We start from the raw sequence: 11,903 nt of genomic DNA, 5'->3' as shown, positions 1-11,903 counted from the left end.
GCACTTCAATTTCAACAGAGAAGATCAACAATGATGCTTAGGGAAGCTTGTTAGTGGTAGAGACACTGATGCGTTACTTTGAAGCACCTGGGTATGTCATGCAGTTCCAGATCATTAGAAGTGGTTATGACTAGGTTAGCCAAGCATGTTAAAAATTACATACAGGTATCATGCTTGGCTACCAAAGTGGCCAATATTTGCTTAGAAGGCTGCTTTCTAACAACTAATACTTCAATCAAATGTGTTAGTTGTGGGAGACTCATCTGCTCTATCTTTGCAAACCTTTAGCCTTAGAGAAAATACTTTAAGGTAAATAATCTCACCTCCTGACTTCAGCAAATTTTGGTTTGTGTTTGAGGATAGCATAGAAACAGTAAATCAGACCATGATGACTGAGTTGAGGTCTGAGACCTGAGCTGGGGTGAGTGACTTGAAATACTGTAAGATGAAGTTACAGAATCACAGGGTCATTAAGGTTGGAAAAGACCTCTAAGATCATCTAGTCCAACTGTCCACCTACCACCAATGTTGTCCACTAAACCACGTTCCTTAGTACAGCATCTCCATGGTTAATGAACACTTCCAGGGATGGTGATTCCACCACCTCCCTGAGGAGCCCATTCCAATGCCTGACCACTCTTATGGAGATGTTTTTCCTATTACCCAACCTGAACCTCCCCTGGTGCAACTTGAGGCCATCCCCTCCTCCTATCTGCTGAGTTACTTTGTCTAAATGTAATTCTCATGGTGTTTTTAGACTCCATTAACCCCAGAGGGAAATGTTAGTAGTTTTTTTTCCCAACTCTGATGCTTATTAGACCGTAAAATATTTTTCCCTCTGGGAGGCATTTAAATGTGGATTGGACAAAGTGCTGGAAAATGTAGGCTCCTGTACCCTTTGGAGACAATGAGTTCCATAAAGTCAGGGCATATGAACTGGGTTTAGTTTCTTATTTTGTTACTGATTTATTGTGTACTTGAGTTAATTATATCTTGAGATCTACTTTTGGGAACCATGATAATACTGAGATGCTCTGACCTAAAATTTAAAGGGGAGGGATAGGACCTAGTAGGATCTAGGACTCCTGCTTTCTAATTTCAAACTAGTGTTTCAGAGAAGCCGTGTGCATCCAATCTAGGAAATGACTCTGAAGCAATTGACTTTAGCACACAAATAGCTGTGTTTGGAAGTTAGTAGTTCAAGTCTATAACAAAACTGTGGGCCAGCAATTAGTCTCGGGTGCTCTGGCATAGTGTTTATATCACATCTGACTCCCTACTGTTTTGCCTTTAGAATGCAATACAACATCTGTAACAGCTGTCTAGGGGGTAATTTCTGTCATGCAGCCACAGAAGAAACAGCAGTGTAATGAGAATGGTGCCTTTTCTTGCATAGTTTTATAAAGTTGGTCTCAAACTTATCTTTGCTCAAAAGGTAGGAAGGCCCTGTCTGTTGCATTACCCATAGAGGTACCTCTTTAGGAACTTACCCATAACCCTGCTCTAAGAGCAGTTTTCCAAGTGCTACAGGAGGGTTTCAATTTTGACTGCGTTAAAACCATATATTTCTGAGGATGGCTTAACGTTTCTTCTTGTTTGGTTTTTGTGTGTGCATGTTTTCTCTTGTTGCTCTTAATTATTTTCATGTAGAATACTAAGCTCTCAAGTGCACTGTTATTATTGGTATGGCTAACCAAGCAATACAGTTTATTCTGCTGTACTTCCCAGGTTACATCATAGGAGCGAGACTTCAGACTTGACTTGACTGTGAGTTTACACCCAAACATCCTTGAAATCTGAAGATGTTTAAAAAAGCAAAATATAAATATGCATAAATAAGTATAAAATAGCAAAAAAAGTTGTTTGTAACACTCCAAAGAATCTTGAATCTGAGTTGCTCAAGAGCAGATTTAGGCTGACATTGCCACACAGGGAAAGACAAAGTCATGGAATCTACCAGAGAGCCTTTCCTGTTTTCTTCTAGGTTTGCAGATCTGGTAGTGTAGAGGAAATACTTAATCATGGCCTAAAGCAGTGATTGAGCACCTGGTGGGAAGGCAGGGCCAGCCCAGGGAGCTCAGGTGCATGCAATGTACCTGAGTGACCAGAAGGTGTGGAGTCAGGATCCACCCTTTCCCAGACTTCATTTAAGGGTTGGCAGTAGAGGTGAGAGTAACTTGCTGGATATTACTATCTATCTGAGGTCTTCCAAAGGTAAGCAGTTCTTTTCCTTCGTTTCTTTATCATATTCACAGCTGCCGCATTTGGGCTTGTCTTCATTTCTTACAGCCAAAGACTTTGAAACCCCACTGTTATTGTGATTTCCAACACATTGTAGTGTTACAGGTACTTTTGGGTATTTCATTTCTTTCTTTGTTTTTTGATGCTTTGTTTTTATCTGAGATTCCTATAGCTTTATTTGACTATGGTTTGGGTAGTTATAACAATCCTCCAGCTGGTATAACAGGAGGACAGAAGAAACTTCAGGTGGTTTTCTAGCTCAGTGTGACACCATACCAATATTAACAGATTATATGTGTATGACCTTTGTAATTCAGTATACGCAAGGTATATATTTTTCTTCTGACTGGCCAGTGCTTTACTTACTATTAATAAGTAAATACTGTGTAAAACATAAATTGTGCCCACCTTGTTTTGCTGTGATGTTAACTTACACACTGCAGGATTTGGGGAGAACTTCAGACAGGGCTTGGAACAAACTTCTAGGAGCAAATGATCTGGTAGCTTGGTGCTAATGGGGTGTGACACCCCACAATCATTGTATTAACAGTTCATGAGAAAAGTTTCAATTTGTGTACCAAGTACAAGCATCCTTATTAGTATTATGGTTTGCTTCTTTTGGGACTTGCTAGAAGCCAAGCTAAGCCTGCTGTTTCCAAAACCATCAGGCAGAATTTGATGAATCAACAGACTGAATAACCCACTGCTTATTTCCTGAAACAAAGAGCACCTGTAACATAGAAGGGGTAACTGCCTGGCAAGAGGCTGGTATAGATGTATACAAATGTTGGGTCTGGGAAGAGAGCTAGGGACAAGTGGTTACACAGATCCAAGTGTAAGCACGGTTTGGGTTATGAGGCCTTTTTGTCAGGTGTTGGTGCGTCTTCAATGCCTCTTTCAGTTTCTTGATAATGAGCCCATGTTCATGTGGTATCTGGCCTGGAAGGTGGTTAATACTTCTACTCAGGAAAGCCAAGTCACACTCTTTTCAACCTGGGATGTTTCTTGTTGCTTGTGGGGTTGTTTCTATTTGTTTTGTCCTTTGGGTGTGTTGCTTGTGAGGTGGGAATTGCATTAGGCTTGGTTTGTTTGGTAAGAGAAGGAGAAGCCTGTTTATCAAGTATGTTCTCTTCTGAACTTCTCTGGTTTTTGCCAACCTGGTCTCAGCCCTCAGGCTGAAGAGGCAGGTGTGAAATGAGGTAAACTATTAAAATAATAATCTAAAAACCCAAACCACAAGCATGGAAAAGGCTTGTGAACAGAGGGAGGAGGATTTTTGTGTAGCCTGGGTGGTATAGAAGGCACGGAGGTTCTGGACCTCTGTTTCTGATACACAGGATATTGCTGAGGCCTTGCAAATTTCCCTGGGTTATGCTGTGGCAGGAGGGCATGGTCTCTCATGCAGTAGCCTTCTGGTCTTGCTGGAGGTGACAGAAGCTGCACTCCAGGGATTTGGTCTGTTGTGGGTGGATCTGATAGGCTTGTCCTTCCAGCATGAGCAAGCTGCCATAAGAAGTCTTTTTTGTTAAATGGGTGTTAAGATCAGTCTTGAAATACTTCTCATGTCTGTATTGCAGCCTTGTATTTGTAAGGTATTACTTCCTTGAAACACTGCAAAGAGTACCTGTGGACAGATGCTTCTTTTATGCTGGCATTACACAACCCTGGCTTAAGGGAAGTGCTTTCTCATCTTGGAGACTTCACTCAGAAGGTACCAGGGCTGAGACTGTGTCAACGTTATCTGTGTTTGAGTGGCTTTGAGGGGAGGGTCTATTGGAAAGCTGTCATACTTAGTCATTAACCCTCCATAAGAGGGCATAGCTCTGATGATACAGGAGGTAGTAACAACCACCTCCTGTTACCTTCAGTCTGATGGTACTGGAGCTGGTAACAGCCCTGCTTTTGTATTGTTGAACAGCAAGAAGGATGAGCATAGAACTACTACTTCTGCAGAAGATTTTCATACACAATGCCATAAGATAAACTCTAGAAGATGAGGAAATATAGATCAGGTGCTCGCATTTTTTGGTGGTGGCTTTGGAGTCACTGTAACTAAATTATAAAGTGGGAGAGAAGCTTTTACTTTCTAGCAGTATATGCTAGCAGTTCCTTGCTTCCTCACCCTAGCTCATTCTAGAGCTGCCCGTAGGCTACTCTGGCTTAATGCTGCTGGTAAGAAGCATGCTCCTGCCACTTTTCTTCCTTGCCCTGGCTTGCCCTCCCTGTTAGAGAAGCTGCCAGGAATCCCCTGCTACATATGTAACTGTGGGGGTGATACAAGCACAGCTTTGTGTTCAACATGGCATTTAGAAGCTGTTTTCCCATTGCTGGTGATCAGACCAACATCTGTCTCCTTGTTTACAAGGATGCAATTGTAAGTTGATCAGAAAGGCTGGATTTCTTTGGCTGCCACTTATAACTGCTGAAATGCATTCCCATACCAGCAGGGAGAATCTCATAATATATAGATAGACCCACTAATCTGTTCTACATTAGCAAATGATGGAGGCAGTCCAGACATATGATAATGAAAGCTAAGTTGTTAGAAGGCTGAGATCCTTTTAGCTAAAGCTTGGTGATTTGTCAGGCTGAATGCTTTCTTGTTCAGCTCTTATGCTCTGAGGTTTGACCTGAGTGGGGACTGCAGATCCCAGAGCCTCTAACTTTGGCTGGGCTGGTTGGCAGGCATGCTTGGCTGGGCTGTTCCAGTGCTGCCTTTTTATTATAACACAGGCCATAAAAGGTGGTATATTCAGTGCTAGTCCCAGGTATTCTCCCTAGTACTGGGGTGCTAGCTGTGAACTTGGTTTGAGCACAAGCCTTTTCATGTAGTTGACTCATATGTGAGTACTGCTTACATTGAGGAACTAATTGTGATTGTCTGTGGGAGCACCTGGATTTGTGTCTCCAATTAAGACCACTTTCATGGCCTCTTACCAGTCTGCATTTGGGCGGAATCCATGAATTCTGTAGCACTTTCTCAGTGGCTTTAGTGTGCCTTAACAGAATTCAGTTATGCAGCGACTATGGGATGTCCAGGTTCTCTAACACCTACCAAATAAAACAGAGGCTGAGATGGTATTTTGGGCTGAAGTTGTCCTTGAGATTAGAGCAGTCAGTCTGTGGTTAGCCAGTTTTCACCTGAGGGAATAGATGAGCATGACTGTGTAATCCTGTAGTAACTACAGTGCAAACTATCTGTGAAACAAGAAGTCTTTCTCCTGCAGAAAGAAAGACTTCTGGCTACTGTAACCAGAGGGGATGGAAGGCAGAGATTCACTGCCCAAATGTTTTGCTACCTGCTCAAAGTAAATGTATGTATGTTTAGGCTGTTGTCTGCAGAAAGCTGTATTTTCTTTTCACTGCAGTAATTTATATGCCTGTATCAGCTCCTTGAGAAGCATCGTGTCAGTGGAAATGTGAAGTCTGATCTTTTAACTGTTTGACCTTACTTAAATTCTCCGAGTTCTCAGCAAACTAAGATTAATTGAATGTCTTTAGACATTCAGTGGGAGCTCGTGTTGCAGTGACCTTACTGATTGCTACCGATGAGGAGGAAGAATAACAATTTTGAGCTTCCACAGAAGTAGCTTTTCATCACCATTTTACAGACAGATCTTGTCCTTTGGGTAAAAGAACCGTGTTGGTGCGTAGAAGGATGTACTGTGTTATTCTCAGCACTTTTGGAGGTTTGACTTGCAAATAGAGAGATCTGGAAAAATCAAGGAAATGAGTCAGTCAGCCATGGATGGAGAAACACAGTTTCTGACCTCTTTTAAATGTTTTCTTTCTCAGTGCAAATGCTGCACTGTAGTTTGAATTGTCATCTTTGTGGCCTGCTTTAAGAGAAGGAAGTACTGGCTAAAGAGAAGGTGGTGTGTTTGGGCAGAAGACAAGGCTAGAGCTCAGGAGATTCTGGCTGGATTTTTGAGTAGTCTGCAGATAACCCAGTCAAGCCAAGAAATATGTTTGTGACTTTGTCTTTACCTTACTTGACTGGATGTCAAGCTCTTAATCGGACTCTACCTATATGTCTGAAGGATGTCTGGTGTAGTGATTTTACTTTCAGAGCCAAAACTTTTTTACCTCTTGTAGAACAACAGTGTTCACCTGCTTCAACAGTGTGATTAGTCTATGGAAACCCACATCTCTGCTGAGACTTCTTTTGTTCTGGTTCCAACAGCTGTATGTTTGGAAGGATTGTGTGCTTAAGCATTAATAGAGGAGCTGAAAGACTTATTCCCCACTCCCCTCAACCCCCCCACACACACCTGTTTAAAGTATTTGGGCACTTTCTTTCAATGTGCGTGACCAAGACTGGCTGTCTTTTGCCACTGTCATAAGCAAAGAAGTCTTTGCTCATCTTGATAATGTGTTGTGTCCTTAAAAAGTCATTGGCACAGATTTCTCTGGCGCTGGGTTCTAACTGGGTGCCAGATCCTGTCTGCTACCTAGATGGATTGCAGTCATACCCAGCAGTAACAATCTATGTGATGCTGATTCTTGTGGGTATGTTGTTACAGGCCTTTATTACTTAGCCCCAGAGATATTATTTTAAGCAGAAAGCATGCAGTATCACCACTATGTTACAACTTTTTCTCCAGTCTACCTTGTTCTGCCAGTCTGTCTTTTTGTCTGGCTCCCTTGCCTACCTAGACTGTAAGCCCTTGAAGAACGGGGCTAGCTGTGTTACTCACTCATAGCTTGTCACTTGATTGGGAATCACTTGTAAAACTTCACACACATGACAGCATTGATTAAATTCAGCAGATTTTAATTAAAAAGTGGTTAAGAAGTCAGGTGCAGCCCCAAGCACAATAGTAATGTACATAATAATCTGGATAGCTGCATGTGCTCTGAGACCTCATAATAACCAGAGGTGAAGCTGATCATATTTTGGTTTCTATTGAGTGTATGAAACTTTTTATGCCGTTTCTGAGGTTGGAGGAAGAAGTGAAGGGAGAACAGTCTTACTGCATAGAGTTGTAAGGACTGGAAAGGATGTACAGAGCAACTTAACCTGACTTGCAACACACTTCTGTTCTCCTCCACCCAGTTCACACTGGTAACACAGATCTCTGCTGTTATTTCCTCTTCTTTCTTTGTCACTTGATCTTACAGGCTCGCTGTTGTTTCAGCATTTGTTTCCCTGCAGCCTCACATCTACCCATGCTCTGCTTCAGCCCAAAGCATCGCACTCTGCTGCCTTCAGCACTGGGAGAGCTCCAGTGGGGATCCGTGCGGTCTGCAGGGATTGCAGCTTCGGGCGGATGTTTACTAATTCGTTTGCCTTAAACAGATGTTCAGTAATTTGGGTTGGATTAGGATCTGTGCTCTGCCTAGCTCCATACTGAGTTTGAGTCAGACTGTTGTGTTGGATTTTGATGGATGACAGTGGTGGATTTCTTGGTCAGGGATATCTCTGTGATCAGATGTCCTTCCCAACTGCTTTGGCACTCTTATCCAGCAGGGCCTAAACCTGATCTAAGCCTCGTTATCCTTGGCAAGTTTTCTACTACTTTATACGAAGACTTCGAGTATGGACTGAGTTGTCTTAGGTTTGCACCATGCTGCATTGAGTGAAGCATGGACCAGTATGAAAAAGGAGAGGATTTGCTTCTACCTAGAATAATCCTTTCACAAAGCGATTTAAGAAAAAGAAATAAATAAAAGATCCTGTAAACCCTTCTCTACTTTCAAGAAACCTTTATATTCCGGAAGCCAAAGGTACAATCATAGAAAACACAAAGTGATGAATAGAAATGGAAGTAAAAAATGCCAGATAATAAGCATACTCTACCTATGCATGTTTTTGGCCCTGGTCATGTATTTGGAGCCAGATTACCTCTCTGTCTATGTGAAACAGGCTGCTTCTTGAATGATGTGAGGTTTTAAATTCTCCAAGTGACCAGATGGGGTTTGCCGCAACAATAGGGTTTCTGCTTGGTTTTGGGAAGGGCAGTGATTTTGCTGGCATTACACAAGTCTATGTGAGATAAAATAAGGAACCTTCTTTCTCCAGCTTTTTTGATTTATGAAACTGATGGAAATCAAAACTCTATTGCCATTTAAATTTTTTATTTCTCCAAAATGTACTGGATGTTCTTCACATTAATTTGTGGATTACAGAATGTTCTAGGCAAAACATCAGTGGGACAGTAAAACATTAATGCAAGAGTTCAACTAACAAAATAAAACCACAGAGCTCTTCTATCCTGCTTAATAATGACTCAAGTAAAATGGGGACAGTTGTGTGGTCTAGTGGCTAGTGAGGGGTGTGGTCCTCTGGATTCCTGGAGCTGCTTCTCAGCTCTTCTTTCCCATGCTGGTTGACCTTAAGTAAGTTTACCCCTTGTAAATTGGAGCCTGATGTCTGGCTAGGAAGCTTATTAGGAAACTTAATTTTTCAGAGAGCATTTTGGGAACTTGAGATGACAGGTGCTAAATAAAGACACTTCTCTCTATTAAGTAGCTCTAAGAAAACACACTGAGATTCCAATTTTGTGATGCTGGTACTTAGATAACTCATCTTTTGGCTTTTTATGAATTTAGTACTCTTGATCTGGAGTAGTCAAAAGATGACAAACGTGGATACTCCTCACTATTTTGCTAGGGAGCCTGTTTCAATTTTCAGCACTTCAGTCTATTGGCAAGAGAAAAGCGATGAATTAATTTCCACGTCAGCAAATAATTCTGGATTTAAACAAATCTGTGCAGCAGTGGTCTTGAGCACAGCTAAGGGTGCACCAGAGCCAGAAAGTTAAGATGGTTATGAATGGGAATAAAGGAGGTTGTCAAAGCTTTGTTTTCCATGTTGAGCGTAAGGCATCGGTGGGGGAAAAGTGTGACAAGCAAATGAGTGTGCAAGTCAGAAGAGTTATCCTGCAGAATACTGCTGTTAGAACACTTGAGATAATTCTGTAGAACTCTATTCATTGGAAGGGGGCAACAAACATCTTCCTGCCTTGTGCATTAGTTAGTGAGGTTCTAAAATACTAAGGTGCTGTGACAGTGGAAGTGATACAGGTAGAAAGAAAAGATGGTGGGCTGGAATCTTGACTGAAGAATAATCTTCACAGAAGTTTCATCTAAACTTGGCTCTCTCTGCTGAGAATTACAACCAAGAAAACTTCTCAAATATCAGCCTATCTTCTCCCCAACTCCTTTAGAGCTCATAACAAACACCTAATGAGAAACTCCCTGAGCAAGGTGAGAGAGGGTCTCATCACTTCTGCAAAATTAAGTGTGAGCTAAAGTCTTTGGGAAGAAAGTTTGGCACGTTCAGCGTAGTTATGCACCAAAGATTTGCTATTGGATTTTGCTGGAACTGGATCAGGCTGTTACTTTGAATGCACCCACGATCAATTAATTTCAAGCTGTGCCCTCATCTATGGCCAGAACAAATCAAGATTTTCTCCTCCTCCCACATATGCATAAGTGACATCATGTTGTTGGGTAAGTGCTGCTTTCTTGTCCAGCCAGCAATTTATCCTAGCTTGAAGTTTGGTAGCGGTTTTCTGCACAGCGTGTACTGTACAGGACACCTGGAGAATATGCTTTGCATTTGCAAGTAGTTGCTACTCATTGAGGTAGGATAGAATCAAAGACTGCTGATCTTTATGTGTTGGGCTCATAGCTAATTTAGTGATTGAGCCTTCAGTGCATTAAGACAAGCATTGGCAAAAACATAGTCCCAACGTCAGGATTAAGGAATACTTCTGAGTAACCCTTTTCAAACTACAATTGCCTTTGATCAAGCCCAGTTTGTTCCAAACTGGTTCATATCAGCCCACTCAGCCTGTACAAAGCTCCAGCATGTGGAAAACTGGTGTGAAATCAGAAAGCTGAAGTCCTGCAGGAATATCGTGCAAAGGAGTGCTGTGATATTTGCCCACTGTGACTATTAATGAGGTCTTGATGCCTGATATAATGCAGTTCTTCCAGAAGCAATGATCTAATCTGAGGTCAGGCATGCAGTTGGACCAGCACTCGCTCTCCATGTTAAAAGGCTACTGGCATAAGGAATAAGTGAAAGTGCCAGGATAAAACAATGAAGAGCATCCCCTTACCCCTCCAAATCTGGCCAAGGCTTCACAGAGTCCATAGGAATTGCTCCATGCAGACATGATCTGACTAGTTCACATAAATGCACCAGATCATAATATCTCAGAGAAATTATCAGTAGCCTTGGACTCTGTCAGAGACAGATGCATTACCATTTTGCAAATGTGGAGTTGAGTTAATGATAGAATAAAATTATTTAGAAAGCTAGTTGATAGGATTATGGCTGTAGAGTCTGACTCTCAAATTTATGCTCTCCTATATCTATCCTCCCCAGACATTATTTAGAATAATTTCTCCTTCCAAACAAAAAATGATTTTGGGAATGGCAGATTCCCAACTCTGCTATGAGATGTCATCTCCATGATGGTGATGATTATGGGATACAGCAAATGCATACATAATTACTCTCACAGAGCAGCAGAGAGGCCCATTTGCTGCCTCCTGAAATATATAACCAAAGACTTTTCCTCATGCTGTCTGCTCTGTGCATTTTCATGAGCTCGTTCCCTAGGGTTCATTGTGAAATTGTTATAATTTTTCAAAGTGGGGGGAGAAAAATGAAAATTCCTTTGGAAACGGCATTGATTTGTCTGAAGTCGTTACAACGGCTTCTCTTTTGAAGGAGCAAGAAATGGAATTCCTGTCTTTCTCTTTAGTGTGAGGAGGTGGGAAGCAGTCTGACACTAAGAATGCTGTGAATTTTGCGAGTGCTTCTGGAAGTGTTTTCATGTTATCTATGTGAGAATGCACAATAAGAGTAATAACAAAGTTGAGAATATTTTCTGACTTTCAGATGCATAACTTGGCCTGTGTCAATAGCTATAACGGGATCTGGGTGTAGGGTGATTTACCTGATGCAAAGGGTTGTGTTTTACAGCCTGAACTTGTCAGCCTTGAGTCACATAAGGGAAAGCCCAGCAGAATGTATAATGCAGATGTTCAAATAATAAAATGAGAAATACCCTCCTGAACTCTTTCACTAAGTACGAAAATTAAATTGACTTAGCAAAACACTTTTCTGTCCCTGTCTTTCAACAACAAACAAAAGCCTCAATGTGGAGTCTGAAATTACTCATCAAGCAAAGAGACCAGGCTAGGATTTTGTAAAAGGTTGTGTGTGTTTTTTCGGTGTTTTTTTTTTTTTTTTCTTTCCTTTTGAATGAAGCAATTAGTTCTAAAGGGAACATGTCATCTTCTGTACATTGCTAAGGTAGAACAGTCATTGTGCTGTCTGGCAGTCCGTCAAGCTGCTCCTTGTGCATAGTTATTGGAGAAAGTGCATTTACACGTTGTGTCGACGTCCGATGCCGGGAAGAGATTTCTTAAATAACAAGACACAGGCTATTATGTGCATTAGCTTTATTATTTTTTTAAGTGTCTTAGCCTTTGGGGACAGAAGGTACTTAATAATATGTTGCTATTACAGCGTGCCAACGTGTTGTCGTCATATCTCAGGTGCTTTACAATCAAACAAGTGCAGATTAACCTTTAGCTGTCCACTGAATTTCTGGCTAGCTGCATTTATGTTTAGAGCTCTCAGTGTATGCATAGGGCAATGAAGGACAGCATACCTCTGTTGCCTTGGTGTATGGCCAGAG

General features: G+C 41.5%; 1 long non-coding RNA gene across 1 annotated transcript in view; it reads left to right on the top strand.

Moving 5' to 3' along the window:
- Window positions 1-2,166: 2,166 nt before the first annotated feature.
- Window positions 2,167-11,903, top strand: part of LOC140256359 (uncharacterized) — a 30,535-nt gene continuing 20,798 nt past the window's right edge. The window contains exon 1 of the long non-coding RNA XR_011904690.1: window positions 2,167-2,214. This is a non-coding gene — a long non-coding RNA (uncharacterized lncRNA). The remainder of the gene's footprint in view (window positions 2,215-11,903) is intronic.

This window comes from Excalfactoria chinensis, chromosome 9 (assembly GCF_039878825.1).
Source record: "Excalfactoria chinensis isolate bCotChi1 chromosome 9, bCotChi1.hap2, whole genome shotgun sequence".
Classification (NCBI taxonomy): domain Eukaryota; kingdom Metazoa; phylum Chordata; class Aves; order Galliformes; family Phasianidae; genus Excalfactoria; species Excalfactoria chinensis.
The sequence above is the reverse complement of the archived record's forward strand: the minus strand, read 5'-3'. Positions and strand labels throughout refer to the sequence as shown.